The sequence below is a fragment of the Thunnus maccoyii genome, chromosome 12 (assembly GCF_910596095.1).
Source record: "Thunnus maccoyii chromosome 12, fThuMac1.1, whole genome shotgun sequence".
NCBI classification, from domain to species: domain Eukaryota; kingdom Metazoa; phylum Chordata; class Actinopteri; order Scombriformes; family Scombridae; genus Thunnus; species Thunnus maccoyii.
In genome coordinates, this window is record NC_056544.1 from 4762126 (window position 1) to 4780048 (window position 17923).

Consider the following 17923-nt stretch of genomic DNA (forward strand, 5'->3'; position numbering starts at 1 on the left):
GACAAGGTGTTCCAAAAAGTCTGGGGTGCTTCTCGTAAGGAAAATCTGAAAGTAATGGTTTTATCATAAGATTGAGATGCTGAAGTTATGTTATCATTCATATTATGTCTGCATGGTGTCGCACGTAGTGTAAAACCTACAAGCGGAGAGCCCAAGGGACTTTGCAGACTTACTACTGTTGTGGAAGCATCTCCCCAATATAACTGTGTGTGATTGTGCTCGTGGCTTGGCCACCTATGCAAACCTTCAGAAACCATCCCTCAAGCCATTCCAACCAAATGAAGGACGGCTTGGTGACCAGCATCCAGAAAACTTGGAAGCTGCAAAAAACAAACAAAATGTCTGCTTCTTTTTCATCCATTCAACCTTTATTTGAATCTTGAGGCATCATTGAGGGTATGCCCTCATTTTCATCGCCATCAACCAACCATCGAATTATACACAAAGTACATTTTTATGCTTTGTTATATTTGTCTGACTTTGTAAATTCAATTGGCAGAAGTCTAACGGAGAAGATAAGTCCAGGCCAGTGGAGGGTAATTACTGGCCAAGACATCAAGAGGTATGCATGTTACAAATTTGTTCAGACTTTATGATCACCTTAGTTGTCCAAAAAGCACCTATGACTTTTTCAATGATGTTTCAATTAGGATATCCTAAGAAAGCCATATGGGAATGACTGTGGCATTTTCATGTCAATGGAGAGACATGCATCGAAATTCATTAAATGTTTATCAATTCAATTCAATTCAAATGTATTTGTATAGCACCATCTCATACAAATGCAGTTCAGTGCTTTACATAAAAAGAAACGGCAAAAATGTGCAAATAAACAGAGATATCATGCATATATACCCATAAAATCACATACATGCATACAAACAAACATACTGTACAAATATGGTGTGTTCATTTAAGAAAATGCTCAACTGAAAAAGAGGGTCTTTAGTTTGCTGACAGAAGAACACAGTGTTGGAGCAAGTCCAAGTTCAGAAGGCAAACTGTTCCATTCTTTAGGTGTTTAAATAGTAAATGCCATCTCACTAGATTTTGAAAGTGCTCAAGGCACATGGAGGAGATTTCCACCTTGTGACCAGAGAGCTCTGCTGGGGTTATAAACTGACAGCTTGTCTGAGATGTACTGTGGAGTCAGACCAGCAAGTGCTTTGTAAACAAAAAGGAGGATTTTGAATTCTAATCTGAAAACAACAGGTAGCCATTGAAGGTTCTGGAGGACTTGAGTTATATTGTCCTCTTTCTCTTTTTGTCCTGGTTAGAACTCGTGTGGCTGAGTTCTGGATAAGATGTAATCTATTGATTGCTTTGTTTGGAAAACCCATAAACAGAAAGTTGGAATAGTCCAGCTTGCTCATGACAAATGCATGCATGAGTTTCTCTGAGTTAGAATGAGAAAAAAAGCCTCTGATTCTGGAAATGTTTCTGAGTTGGAAAAAGGCAGCCTTGGTGATGCTGTTAATATGATCCTTAAAGCTGAGGTCACCATCCATGGTTACACCCAAGTTTTTAATCTGGTCACTTGTTTTTAGTGATCTGGGCTCCAGGAACTCGCAGACGAGTTGTCTCTGGGCTTTAGCATCTACGACCAAAATCTCAGTTTTCTCCGTGTTCAGCTGAAGGAAGTTTGCTGCCATCCAGTGGTTGATTTCATCCAAACAGCTGACTACAGAGTTTATGAGTTGGAAGTCATCGGTGGGTAGTGAGATGAGAAGCTGCCTGTCATTAGCATAATTATGGTAGTTGATGTTATGTTTGCTGATAATGTAACTAAGGGGAAGCATATATAAGTTGAATAGAAGAGGACCCAAGGTGGAGCCCTGCGGGACCTTGCACACTTATTTGTGTCTGTTGGAGTGGAAATCCCCAACTGTGATAATGAAATCACGATTATGCAAGTAGGATTCAAACCACTGGAGAACCGTGCTAGACAGACCCACGCAGTTTTTTAGCCTTTCCAGAAAAATTCCATGATCAATTGTGTCAAATGCAGAGCTAAAGTCTGGAGTCTGGAGTATTAGGACTGAGGTTTTTCATTGTCACTGTTTATCCTCATTTCAGTAACAACTTTTAGAAACGCAGTTACTGTGCCATGAGATGTGCAGAAGCCAGACTGGAATTTATCATAAATATTATTATTTGTAAGATAGCAGTTTAGTTGCTGATATACAGCCTTCTCGATATTAGGATATTAGGACTTAGGAGGGTGAGGTTGGAGAGGTTGGAGGTTGGCCTTTAGTTGCTAAGTGCATTTGGGTCCAGGTTATTCTTTTTTAGAAGTGGTCAAATTGCAGCAGTTTTCATGCAATGGGGAAAGATACCAGTCTGGAGGGAACAAAAATGTCACCTATTAAAAATTAAAAACAGGTTTAAAAAAGGATGCTGGAAGTGGATCAAGGGGACTGGTAGAGAACTTAAGAAGATTTATGGCATGAGTGTGATCACTGGAGTCCACAATGGGGAAATGCTTGAGAGTGTCAGCACACAGTGGTGGAAGTATGTCATAGTTAGCAGTGAAGTTAGTAATTGGGATGTTGTGCCTGTTGTTAAGAATTTTGTCGTTAAAAATTTCATTGCATTTGGCGGTTGAGAAAGTATCAGAAGTAACAGCAGAGGAGAAGCTAATGAGTTTATCAGTGTTTAAGAAACAGTGTTTTGGATTGTTTTTGTGGGTGTCAATAAGCTTTGAGAAGAATTCTTTTCTGGCCTGTTTTAAGCTTCTGTTGTAGATTCTGAGGGTGTTTTTGAAAATGTCCCGGTCATCGTGCAGTCTTGATTTTCTCCACCTCCTCTCAGCTTTCTGGCAGTCTCTTTTGAGCTGCTTTATGTTTTCAGCATTTCTCCATGGGGCTTTACATTTGCTAGAGATTTTTTTAGATCTTAGTGGTGCAGCATTATTGAGACTGTCTAACAGATGGTCTAAAAATGGTCCGACAGTGCAACATCATTGACAGCGCTTGCTCTGATGTCAGTACCCATCGAAATGACAAGGTCGAGTATGTGTCCGTGCTGATGAGGTGGCTCCTTAACATGTTGGGTCAAGTCAAATGACTGCAATAGCTCATTAAAACCAACTGTGGAATTATCTGTGTGGATGTTGAAATCACCAGAAATAATTACTTTGGTGTAGTAAGATATTTGATAGCAGATCTACAAAATCACTCATGAATTCAGAGTTGTATGTAGGTGGTTGGTACATTATCAGAAGCAAGACTGAAATGTCACACTGTAGATTGACAGCAAGATATCCAAAGCTCTGGTAGACAGTTTAAAGAATCAAAGAAAATGACTGCAACTCCCCCACCTCATTTGCCATGTCTTGCAGTGTGCACAAAGTTATAATTGGGGGGTAATGCCTCACGCAGAGTGAAAAAATTATTTGTATCAAGCCATGTTTCAGTAATAAAAAGAGCATCACAGTCATAATCCTCAATAAGTTTTCTCACCATAAATGACTTATTGGTCAGGAAACAGACATTCAGTAAAGCAAAATTAAGAGCATGTGAGGTAGGCTTGGGGTGTAAGGTAGTATGATTGAGAATGATGGGGATGAGGTTATCAAAATTAGCTTTAGAAATACCTCTGTTTATGTCAACAGACCTATCAGAAATAACAGGAAAAGCAGGTGAGAGTGCAGATACAGACCTACAGGGAAGTTTTTTGACACTAGATCGATTTAGGCTGTTACAGTGAGTTGGACCATATGTTATGGCAAACCTGTCCACCGCTAGTTTGTTGATTTGATGACGTCATTTGCTGTCGGATGAGGAGACACTTGTGATGAAGACCGTACAGAATGTTTTCTGTCAGCACGCGTGACTCACGTGCACTGAGGTGCAGAACGTCTTTTGCAAAAAGTTCCAGTAAAGATTAAAGTTATCATTATAGTCCACGTCATACTTGGCAGAGATTGAGGACAACAAGTGTGAATACTCAGCAGCCTACTGAAGTGCTCGATGCTGCGGCACAGGAGACACAGGAGTAGGACCAGAAAAAAAGACGGGGTGTACAGGGTGGGATGTACGAATAACATTAAAAAGATAAACAAAGTCCGCCTTCAGCAGTTCAGATTGCCAACATGAGGTATCATTCATACCAGCATGAATGATGAGTCGCTTCACAGTAGGGTGCTTTTTAAGGATAGATAGCACCTTTAGTGCTATATCCGGAACTCTGGCACCTGGATAACAGTACATTTTAACCAACCTGGAACTGACATGTCTGACAATGAAGTCACCAATAACAAGGATTTGTGGATCTACTGTGGATGATGTCTTAGGGCTTACCCAGCTGTAAAAAAGTCAATTTATTTGAGCTTCTGGCAGACAAACACACTGCCAACACATGCGCAAAACTGTATCAAAAATTGAATATGAATGAAAAATATCAGGCAACTGGCTGAGGGGATGGTCTAAAATAATTTTTCTATTTGCAGTCTTGTACATTGTCTTTGATGCTACTTTTGACTACAGTATTGTGAGTAGTTGTACTTATTAAGAGTAATTTTGATATTGGCCTCTGTTTCATTCATATGGTCAAACTTTTCTCTGTAGTCTGACATGCCCTCTCTATGCTGCTCGTGGTGTATAATGCTGATGGAGTTGAAGGGTTAAGATTTAATTAAATGATATTACTATTTAGAGTATTAAGTTGTTTGGAGCTTTTATGACTTCTCATGCTTGCAAGTCATGGTAAGGTTTTTGTCCACTGGACCAACGAAGCAAAAGCCCTCTTGGGAGGTCATCTAGCACCTGTGTTTCATGTGAAGAAACAGAACCTGTCTGAGGGTACTGAGGTGAGATGTGGTCCTTTTCTGTGGTAGTGGTTATGGAAAGTAATGCTGCAACACAGCAAATTACACATATAAAAGCTTAACATTTTTATGTGATTGTCATGAAAATGGAACACGCTCCTTCTATAGGCAATTTGCATCAACTGTAAGTCTGCTGTACAGTTTACTCAACAAACAGTATAACAGTGCCTATAGCTTCTCTGTTTGGACAAGTTGTTTACCTAACCTCACTCAACATACACATATAGAGGCCAGTTACTGAGACAAGAAATTATGAAATATACCTTAGAAATTTGTAGTTGATCTACTCTTAATGTCATTTCAATAGTTACTTGGCTGCCAAAATTGCCTCTTCATGGCACTTTTCAGTACCCTGCATTTTATTCCTTCAATGTGAGCTGTCTGTCACTGTGGTGGATGGCCATGGTAAGGACAAAGGACCATTAATGTCCAAGAGTATCTGCAATAGCCACAGCTATGCTGCGAGAGATATGCACACACTGTCAGTTTTTAGATGAAACAGGTTGCCTGTTTGCTCAATTACCACCAAGTAGAATTATGAATGAATGTGACTTCTGTGGATGTTCCTTCCATAGCCATTTCTATTCTTTCAAGGTTTGAAAGAGGCTGTCATCACTTTGCTATGACCCCTCTATGTTTTTGCTCACTTTTTTCTACTTTGATAGTAAATATACAAATATCAATTAGATGGTAATCTGCATGAGAAATTAAGAAAAAGAAACAAAATTGGTTAGCCTATAATAATCACTCGCTAATAGTGATCAATTTTCTTGTATGCATTTTGCAGCTAAATGTAGCAGGCAGCTATTGTTTGTTTGATTTTGTGAATTGAAGGAGGAATTTAAGTTATTTGAGGTTTTACACTTAGCAGTTTATCTTTGCAATCATTTTTATTTTTTGTATTAAGTATTCATTTTACCCTTTGTCTAAGGGCCACTTTGGTTTCCTATTGACTGAGCGAACTAAAGGAACATAAATTTTACTCAGGTTGACATTGAGTTGTAAATGTTTACAATTGATTCAGTGTGATCTTTTTTATTTGAGACCTATAAAAGTGTCTACTGCAGTCAAAAGAGTAACTCAAAACATCAATCTAGAATCAAATCTATGAATGTGTTGAATTGAGAACCGATTTTGAATCGCAAATCGAATCGATTTTGAATTGCGAATCATTTTGAATCGTGAATCGATTGTGAATCGAATCACGAATCGATTGTGAATCGAATCATGACCCCAAGAGATCTAATCGAATTGTGCACCCCTAATATATTACAGTATATATAGTCTTCATATATTTATAATTAGATTTCTAATATAAAGTTTTCATATAATTATATTTTGGGAACTATGACCTGGCAATTGACTTCTGAAAGAGCAGGGAAGTCTGAAGCGCTACAATACTGACTGAGGGGTCGATAACACCTGCATGAGAGGGGTCTGAGGAGGGAGGTCTGAGGTGATGCACTTTTTGTTGTTTGTTAACATAGTCTCCTCAGCCGCCAGAAGTCAGCCGTGGCACAGCTTCTGGATGTTAACCATTCAGAACAGAGTGGGCTTATCAAGAGGGGGTCCTTAAAGAGACAGGAGCTAAAACCGCCTGTTTCAGACAGAGGCTGAATTGAAGGGCTGCATAAAGGGTCAATATAAGTCAGTCAGTATAAGATAAATAAGGAGATGTTTTAACTCTAACTTTAATCATGCAAACAAATTCGACTAGAGCCTAAGATTAAAAATATAGACCTCGAAATATACATAATATGACCCCTTAAATCAATACAGCTACACAGACCGTGTAACAATAAGCATATTTTTACACTTCAAGTGTATTTTCTTCCATTTTACATGTATATCTACAGTTACTGTGTGTTGAGCTTTGAGCGTTTGAACACTCAACACTATACCTGAACACACCTCCTGTGTGGACACACAAGTAGAGCACTTGCTGCTGCTGCTCTGCAAATGTGCTATTCACACTACGCCAGTGTTGCCAACTATTTTAAGAGGAAAGTAGATAAAGCCTTTCTTGAAAAGTCAATGGATGATGTTACATGCTAATTTGCATATCTGTGACATAATGTAACCACATATAATGGAGTCATTATTATAACAAAGGTTCAGGAACAAGACCACGCGCTTCTCTTTCACTAATTCAATCATCCATGCATACCTATATGAGCATGTCTAACCCCTTTCTCTCCCGTTCGTCTCAGTTCTCACGCGACCTGCGACACGCTTGCATCGCAAACGCTTACCTCCTGCCCGTGCTCCGTGATCCACGTTCCTCGGCAACATACCACCCACGACTAGATCCAGCAGTACCAACGAAATATCTCCTTCACCACCACATCCACATGGAACCCTTCTCCTTCAGATGCCGCGCTTCTGATCAGCTGGGATCCAGACGCTCCACACGCATCCACGCAATGGCCCACTCGGACGTGGCTCTTTTCCAAGCGATTAACATCTTCAACCAGCTGTTTGCTCACTTCCGGCGAGCTCTCAAAGAGACGGTCGTCCCACTCCTACGAAACAATGATAAAGACAAACTTTCCAATTCTATGCAGACTCTACTTCCATCAACCCCCTCGCCGGCAGCTCAAATCCTCCCGCTCTTCCGGGTTCATTGTCCGCCGCCGGGCCATCGCACACCGATGACGTCACAACGCCGCCTACTACAACAGAACTCACAACAAAGCCAGGTTCTTCCTGCTCCTCTCTGCCTCCACCTCCACCACTGCTGCAGACAGCCGCTCACTTCGGGGTTCCCCGCCCAGTGCCACCTGTACGCCGCATGTTGCACGACGCAGCCAACTGCTTCAGCCCTCTCGCAGGGCCAGGTCGCATCTTCCCCCGTCTGATCTGCCTCGTGTTTTTCGTCTTTTCTCTCATCCCCGTGTCCGCAGGCTGCACAATCAACCCCTGCACATACATCCCCTCATCCTTTTTTCTTCCCTTTCTTCAGCTTCAGCTACCTCTACGCTTTCGGCTGCACCTGCTCCAGCAGCTCCTTCTTTTATGTTTCTTCCCTCAGCCACCTCCGGTCCTGCCGTTACCACAGCAACAGTTGCACCGAGCCACGGTGCTCCCTCTGATGGACCCACTCAGTTTCCTACTGTTCTATCCCTGTTCCCCTCCCTCCCCCTCCCTTCCCCAACACCCAAATGTTTTTTCTGTGTCTTCAGCACCCCCCATCGCTGATCCCCTCGCTCCAGCAGTCGTTAATTCTGTGCCCACAAGCACTTTCACTCTGGCCTCCACCACTCCACGGCCTACAAAGCCAGGCTTTCCAGTTCAATATGCATGTAATATCCAAAAACTATTACCTACTATTACTATTACCGTTCATATAGCATTTCAAAATCTCCACCTCCACACCAGCATCCACCTATTGGCTCTGAGGCTACCTGGCCCTTGGGGGGGAGTTGGTACCATCAGTCCCCACTACCTGATGTGCTGAGCTTGGTGCTATCCTTTGGGGATCGACAAGGTCAGAGCCTACACGCCACACATTAATGCAGTACATATTCTATATTTAAATAATAATCTATTCCACGGGAGTTGGCTTACTGAAATGTCTATTTTTTAAATATTTTGTTGTGAAGTTTCTTGATGGTCACTGAATCTTCTCAGCAGTAAAACTGGAGTAACACAGTGTCTGTATGTTATTATCATGTGTCTGTTGTCATAAAAAATGATGAAAAATATTAAAGTCTTATTTAAGTCTAAAGATATCACTATAATTCCCACATGTAACAAGCATGTAACTTGGATACCAAATACATAAGAACTTCTTAAAGTCATTCAAAATGCACAATTGATATGCATATTTTTTACACTGGCAGATCATAGTACATCTTCTGGATCTGGTGGGAAGGTTGTGTTAAAAAAGACTGCTCTGATAAATGCTGTTACACACTTTGCAGTAGTCATGTTATCTCTTTGAATAGGACTTATTCAATAATCCCCATGTTATCTGGTATATGTTACAATAGACCAGCCTAGCACAAACATAATGAGGTATACCTGAGTGACTGATCTTTTATGTACTCATGTTCTCTATGTGCACGACTGCACCTCAATTAGTTCAGTGGATGGGTGGATTGATATTCAGTTCATGGCTGCTTTTGGTATCTGAAAGTCAAACACATTAAAAACCATTAGAATGTAACTCTGACTGCCACATGAACTGAAGCAGAGTATGGATGACAAGCTAAAGGTGCCAAGCCTTTCCTTTAATATCATGTGGTTAATATACTTTGTTATTTTTACCATGATCATATACATATTAAATATTTCAAGCATTAAACATAGCTTGACAATGTTAAATATTTGTGTGCATGTTACATAGTGTTACTAGTTGCTGTTTGCTGGTAAGTCCTGCTTCTTTATGTAAAACATGGATCTAAATATGATCCATGGAACTACTTGAAGCTGCACGAGTCTCTGCATAGTGTTTTGTACCTCCATTGATGCAACTCCCCATATCTATATGGCTCTGGTTCGTGGTGGTTCTTGGGCCACCAGTAATGAACATTGCCTACTGTTTACTTTTATTCTCAACCATGACATTTATTTTACGATTGACTTGCAGCAAACCACATGATTGTATGTGATTTTGCATTTCATTTGGCACTTTTTCACAGTCACAATCAATACAGAAATGATAAAAGTAGTACAGAAGTACATTCTGAGTGTGACTTTATATGGTTTATTCCTCTCTCCCTTCTAATAGCTTTGTGTACTTTTTCTCAGGACCTCCATCAGCACCCTGCCCACAAAATGAATACTGCATACAAAGATAGGTTGATAAAGTTATTTTAACTTTGCCGCATATGCATGAGGAGTTTTTCCATCAACAGCAGGACTTTGGCCACACTGCTGATTGCTGACCAGAACTGTCTGTGGTGGACCAACCAGCCACATGCCAACAAATTCCCTGCTGATAACCTTCAGCATGCAGCGGATGTGCTGTTCACTAGGTTGTCCTATTTTGAGGTCTCCAAGGTAAGTTTTGTTGCTGATGAATCCTTTCACATCTACAACTTGTAATGAATGTGTATTTTGCTTCATATTGGTGTAAGATCAGTACAGAGCTAGTGTATTGTGGTGAGATACAGAAAATCTACACATGGCACTGTGCTCGTGTCGATTTGGTGAGTAATTGTAAAAGAGAAATAATTATTTAACAATAGTTGGGTTTCCATCCAAATGTAGCACAAACTGAATTTCCAGAATATCCATCCACTGCTGTTATGTGAATATTTGAAGTTGGGTCGTCGAGAGAAATATCTGATGGCACAAATTTTTTAGTCTGGGGTCATTAAACATTACAGAAGAAGAGGGTGCAACAAGATAATGTAATTAAAAGCATTACGGTCAGTCCTCAAACAGTGAAAAACAAGGTAGAAAACATGATGGAAATATGGCATCTCTATTTGCTAATTCTGTTTGCAATGGACTTTTTGCTTTTATCAATACACCAACTTTTCCACCTCAGCCAAGCGTGAAATTTTTTGTGATATTTTGAGATTTTTTCCAATTTTTGGCATTTCCAAAAAGTTTTTTTATGCACAAATTAAATATTTGAGTAAAAACAGGTGGATGGTAACAGACCTAGTGATAATGATGTTACTGTTAATGTACAATATGTAATCTTAGTAGTAGTAGTCTGATCTTTTGTATCAGTAAATTTGAGGATTTTATTTGAAATTTATCTCTCCAATCTGTGCTAAATTATCTACAGTGTCTGTCAGTCAGATTGCATGATCCTAGCACTGAATGTCTTTGTGAACATGCATGGATCTTACTGTATTAAGTAATATAACATTGACTCTAACACATACATCAAGAAACATGTATATGGATGTTTACAGGGATAAAAAAAATTAATGCAGTTTGTGTTGCCTCAGAATTGCATTGCCAATAATGACAGTTTTACTGTGTTCGTGCAGCTCCTGTGCTGTCCCTTTTGTCTGCCAAGTTACCCACAGCACGAGTTTTTACAGGCCAGGTGTCTGCAACAGATTTTGTTCTTGTGAAGCACCACAATAAGCAAGTGCGGGTTTATTGCAGGTCTGTGGGTTTGGTACAAAACCGCATACTTGAAATAAATCCTTTGTAAAACTTTGAACTGTTTTTGTTGAGAGTAGTTAAGGGAAGTTGAAATGGATTACCTCATATGTTTTTATCACAAATCTGGTGGTGAGACACTTTATCAAGGAAAATGTATTAAAAAAAATAATAAGCACAATATTTTTTAATTATTTTTATCATTTAAATATAATGCAATTCAGTCTCAAGGCACAAACTATACACTTGAAATGATAATGGGTTTGAATAAATTCCTTTCTAGGATTTATTGATGACCTATAGCTTTGGATTGCATTACATATTGTAGGGTTTTTTTCTGGACACATAGAATATAATGAAACTCATCAAACTAAAATCAGCTGACATCTCTCAGTTTCAGAAGGCAGCCAGAGGTTCAAACTGGTAGCTTGGGGGTGTCTGTGAGCCTCAGGCTCAGGTAAGAGGAGGAATTCTGGTGGAGACAGCACTTACACCCCTACAGTATGAACCCTCTGTGGTAAGAAGTACCTTGAGAATCTCTACTATCCCTGCTAGCTCAGCTAGGTGATGGGAAAGGTCGGTGTTACTCTCAATCTACACCTTCCCCTAATTCCTTACAGACCTCTCTGGCTTTCTTCAGTTTGCCTTCTTACCATGATAAAGGTGTGTTCATAGTCCACTCCCAACTCAAGACCATCAAGTCCTCAAACAAGCCCAAGTCCTAAACTGTGTCAAGAAAAAACACAAGTCAAAATCCACTCTTAACCAAATTTAATAGCATTTAATTTTTTTTAACAGAGTAACAGTTGTAACAGTGTGTCATATTTTATAATCTTCAATGTAAAAAAGTACCTCAAAATTATACTTCAGCCCAGTGCTTGTGTACATGTACTTACATTCCACCACTGGTCTTCACTATCAGCAGTCCTTGAGCAGCAACAGAAATATGTATGTATATGAGAAAATGCAAGCCCAGGCAGACCAACCACAGTTCTGTTAGTATCCATGTTGTATCACTGTAATGTCAACACGTAATTATATCTTTGAGGAGGTGTCATGGATGTATAATAAGACCTGGATACGGCACTGCCACTCAGCCTTGCTGCCAGTTTTGCCCAGTGGCAGCTCCATTATAGATATTCGGGGAAACAAGGAGTCATGTAAAACAATGTATATCAGGGCAAGCTGCTGAGTGTTCTGCAGCTCTCCAAATGAACATGCTTGTTACAGACTGAAACAGTAACTAGGATCACTTCACTTAATAAATACAGAGGTAGTCTGACTCAACATCCATATTTATTCTCTGGGTTCGAATGAATGAAGGCAACAAGACTGTCCAAAAAGAAAATGTACATCAGAGAAACTGCTGATGTTTCTGCAGTGGTCCACTGCTGAGTGAAGAGGAAAACTGTTGCTGCAGAGCTGGACCTGTTGCTGTGTCCACAGATGTGAGTGATCCCAGCTGTGTAACTGCAACAAATGAATTTGCAGCGCTTATCAACACTGTTGTCCTGGAGACTGTTTCATCTCCACAAAATCAACTGGAAGAAAACAGAGAATGGTTCACTGTCCATACTGTAAGAAATAAGCGTTTACAACACATTACATACTGTGTGAGGGATTAAAATATTTAAGTCTCTATCATTCTGAAACTGAAATTTTAATGCAAAGTATAAATACAGCTTAATGCATATACAACAATATTGTCGCGGTTTCAGTTCTATCATTCAATCAACCTAAGACCATTTCAATCAGCAGATTCAGTTAAAGATATCACCTCAAAAAATGTTCAAAGTATAGTTTTAAATAAGTCAATGTCTCCATTTTTCTATACATGTGCATGCAGGTGGATGATGATTGCCATTCTTTCTTTGTGTGTGTGTGTGTGTGCGTGCCTACGGCTACATCCTCTTTCCAGGCTATGATTATGACCTTCCATCCCTCAACCCTGCACCATCAAACGCTGGGCAAACATCCTGTGAGAGCACAAACTTTTACATCTTCTACACCCTTCAAATTCTTCAGAGACACCTCAAAGATTTCTAGACCTTTTGTTCTAAGCTTCAAAATGAGCCGAACGCATTAATAGGAGTCTTGTTGCTGGTCCTCTCTACTCCGTGGGCAACTGCCTGAAGCAGATTGTAGAGATCAAGTCAGGTTAGCAGGCACTCCTCTGCTTTTTATTTAATTATTTTTAAGACAGCTACTGCAAGCCTCCTCTCTACTCCTTGAGCCCAGGATATGGTGGTGGTGAGACAATTCTCTGTGCAATCCCATTTCCTGCTTGCTCCCTTATTTGTGACAAGAGCAGTTTTCAGTGTTTCTGTTTGCAGTCTTGGTATCTCTCAGTCTCTTTCTCACTTTAGTTCCTCCTGCAAACCTTTCTCTATCCCTCCCTCACAATTTTATTTCCTCTTCTTTCTATCTTTCGCTTCCATACCATAGGTCTCCTCTCTCTGTTACCTCCTTTTTGCACTCTCCGAAACTTTCTCATTGTAATCTCAAATTTAACAAACTCATGTCTTCAGAAATTGGAATTGTTGTTGTTTCTCAATTTATAGTGTAGTGAAAGGTGCAGATTAGAATGAACTCTGTCTCAAGAGTTATACTAAATACATAGAAGGACAAAATCTTGTTAACTGAATAGCCAGCGTTGGGCCTCTATTGAAGGATTGGTATGAAAAAGGTTTTATCAATATGGCAAACAATCATAAATGCATTCCATATGAAACAGACTGTTGGCTGTTCAAGAACTTGGCTGGGCTGATTGACTGTCATGCTTCAGCTGTGTACAGTGTCTGCCACTATGTCATGAATAGGTCTTTGCTGTTGATAACTTTATTATGCTTGCTCTGAAAAATGTGTTTGTGTGTTTCAGTCATCTGTATTGACTGTTGTGAAGGTAAGTGGAACTTGACAAAAAGACAATACACCAGAAAAGTGAAGTGAACTGAAAACACAATAAAAGCTTTGCAGAATGAAAATTCCTTACAGGAGATTTTGGGCAAGGACTTTGTATGCCTGATGTGTAAAGTAGAGTTATTTAAACCTTTTTCTTTTTTATGGCATCTTCCAAACACAGAAGAATTCACAGTGCTTTATACAAGCTATAGAAAAACATTTGAATATGTATTTATATGTATTTACACAATGAGTGGCAAAGTTAAATTACTGTAGGTAAAGCAGGAAATGGGCATTTATGCTCAGATGAAACGTTCAGTATGAAATCAGCAGTAAACCTATCTGCATCATTATTAGACACCAGAGACCGATGACGTCTATATAAGGTGAAAATTTGGCTATTTAAGAGGAGGCGGGTTGGGTGGATGGCTAGATAGTTAGATGGCAAAAAATGGATTTTGCTGAAGGAGACTACTGTTTACTTTCCATCTCCATCTGCAAGTGTCATGTTTCCAACCACGAGTCGGGACAGTTTTTTGTTGTGGTGTTTACTGTTGCCATGACAACATTTCAAGAGATCATTTTAACCCAAACCATGATCTTTGCCTAACCCTAACCAAATGGTTTTTGTGCCTAAACATAACCAGACCACACCACTTGCTCTGGCTGTGTAATATTGCCACAGATGGGTCTACACTGGATTTAGCTGAGAGCCCAGAATGAGCGTGATCATTCCCTAACTGGTCCCAATGGACAAAGGACCTAATTCCTACAGCCGGTAGAGGGCTTTGCAACTTGAACATGCACAAATTCCACTTTTAGGCGTTTGTTCTTTAGGCAGCGTCCATACTTTCCCTGCATTTACCAAGTAGAGTTTGAGGAGGGAATATTATTTTAATCAAGGTTTAATATCCAGTAGAGCTGAACTATAACATTTGGTGCACCATATCAATGGTTCAAAGTCGGTGTTTCAATTGTAATACCTCTAACAAGATTGTTGCCGTGCAGTTATAGTCCGTCATGATAGCTTTTTGTGTTATTGTTTTCATGCTATCCTGAGCTTGTTGCTAATAACTCCACTATTGCAATGTTATTCCAAGATGCCTCTATATCGTTAATGCAAATAGTGACAAGAACATGATACCTCACTGGCCTCTCAGCCACATGTTTGATGAAACAGAAGTGCAATCTTTTGTTTAATTAAACATTTATTTTTCCATTCTTGTTGATCAAGTGTGGTTGACATTTTTCCAGTTGTCTTGTTAAGTGGCGGACAGATTATAGTGATCTAGAGGACACCCAAAGGCCAAACCCATCTCCTATGATTTACATTCCTTTGCAACCATTCTTCATTAGCAATTTAAATTTAGTGGCAACATTAAGTGCTAATTGCATAGTCGTGTGACATCCATAAGTACAATACAGTGACGGAGGTCAGTGTGGTAGGCCATTATACAGATGAAAAATCCAATTTAAAACATTTGCAGTGAAATTTGATACAAATTTCTGTTTTGAATGTGAAAGAAAAAAGTTAAGTTGGTATTATATTAGAAGAAAAAATAGATGAAAAGAATGAAAAACAAATCATCAAAAGTGCAGAGTCAAGAACTTCAAAGCTCATATTTAAAGTAAACATGGTCAAAATAGAAGAAATGGAACAGAAAATGGACATTTTATCATTTACAATTCCATAACACCTGGCAAACTCCATGTGCTGATGAAGATAATTTGGTATGATTAAAAGCTCTAGAGCACCAACTTAATTGTCCCTGTGGTGAGATTATTTTGTCAATTGAAAATTGTAGCATATGAACGTATTTAACAGATGAGGTTTCAATGGTAAAAATAAAAAAAACCAAACTCCTATGCTATCAGTGTGAAACCTCTTGCTCATGTTGCCATAGATCCTAAAGGACCATTTGTCTAGATTTTTAGCATGAGTCAAAACAAACATTTGTATATTTGTACTCTTGCCCCCAGGAGAATTGTAACTCTTAACTGGGCAGCTCACAGTAGAGGAAAACATAAGCAATGACTCTGTGACAAAGTCGGTGAGACCACACCATTTGTCCCCATTACACTTTGATGTATTTCTTTCTGTACTAGTCATTTGTTTTTAGCCAACATAGCATCTATATGTGTAGTATTGCTTTCACACACTATCCCAGGTATTTTTGTGTTTAGCAATGTTTTGTTACATTTACATTTACATTTCTGGTTTAATCAAGACAGACAAGTATTTAAGTTCAGTTCTTGTTTGATAATGTAAGTCCTGACTTTCTTGAATTATATATTAGCTTGCTTTGTTCTATTTCACATAAGCTCTGCCCTCTACTGGACTCTATGGGTAATACTCTCCTCCAATCACATGCACGCAATCACCCACTGAAATTTGCATGTAGGTAGCCAGCCAATCAGGACACGCCTACTGATTACATGTGTCTCACACAGTATAAAAGGCAGTTTCTCGCTATTGCTCTCATCCTTCTCACTTCAACGACTCTTACTTCTCCACGGATGGAGTCGCCGCTCCAAGATCGTTCCTGCCCATCGTGCCCCAGTTTCATTGCTGCTGATGGGACCACGCAGAGAGCAGCATGATGCAGCCACCGCTCTGTGTGCACTGCCAAGGACTTTCTACAACTCTTTCTACTGCAATGCCTTCAACAGTGCGACCATTTTAGGCTGTATGATGTCTCACTTCGCTGTGACCCGGAGCTCAAGATAGATCCTCGTGTCAAGGATGAGTCCCCGGCTTTGTCCCGTCCTCTGCCGTCACCGCCACAGCCAGATGCCTAAGCTGAGACTGTCCCAGCGGCTTCGGCAATGGATGATGACTACAACCTCTCACCTGTGTCTGCAACATAGCTTACCTTCGGAAATCTACCACCGACTTCAGTTCGCCATGATGTGAGATATAGGGCTCTCACTGCCCCCACCTATCCCACCCAAACCGGTCAGCCAGCTACATGAAGGCTTTTACGGCCTGGCTCATCCAGCTCAAGCTGCCTTTGTTTTGACTCCTCTCCCAGACATTTGGCAGTGTGTCAAAGCATCATGGAAGGGGCTGCTGAAATTGAAGTCTGCTTTCCTTCCTGAGAATGCAGGGCCACATGGAGACAGGCTGTCCCGGTGTGCCCCCTCTCCTTGCAGCCCTCCTGATTCCTTACTCAGCTGGCTGGCCAGCGAGCAGGAAGCCACAGCCTCCACTGGTGCAGGATAGAGACACGCTGGAATATTTTGAGAAAATTTTCTGGCTGGGTGTGCAGCTGGCCACGGCAGCATAGAGTCCAGTAGAGGGCTCCGCCTGTGCTCATAGAACTAGGGTTACAATATCGTAACATTCATTACTTACCATATTCACCTCCTCTTCATCTTCATCTTCTTCCCAGGAAATAAAAAGGGGAATCTCTTTTTCTTCTTCCACAAAGGGGAGTCACCCAACCGCTTACTGCTTTTTAGCTCTCGCTGACATCACTAATGATATCATGGATTGGACCAAGTATGGGGGATTTATTGTATTTAATTAAATGTTTGGTTTAGTATTTATGTGATTTGTACTTATTTTGGCTTATGGTGAGGACTGTGCTGTGTATAAACAATGTTAACTGATACAAGTAGCATTGTCATATAGCAGTTTTTTGGTTATGGGAAAAGACAGCCCTGCTAGAAATATGGTTCTGCCTGGACAATTGGAGAGCCTATTTAAGGGGAGAGATGTTGGTTTGGGGGAGAGCAGAAAAGAGGATGTCTGTGTAGCTGTGTATGCTGAGTTAAGCCAGTTAAGATGAGCTTGATTTGTTTTTTTATGTTTTATTTTCATTTTTGGGCATACTTCTTTTTGGTCTGAATAAACCACTTTTTTCAGTGATTGAACTGAACTGGACTGAGTCTGCCTCCTTTCACCTGGCTAAGCTCCCTCACAGACTCAAACATAACAAGATTTTTATAAAAACTTGTTAACATATTCTGTAAAAATGAAATTGTGAAATATATGTTTCTGCAGGCTTAGGGCAATGCAGATATTTGAATGCATATTTGTCAGTAGATAGACTGTGCATGTGTATATTCACACAGTATGCCTGGTAAAGTGTACAATGAGTGTGTGTCTGTGTGCTGACAGCC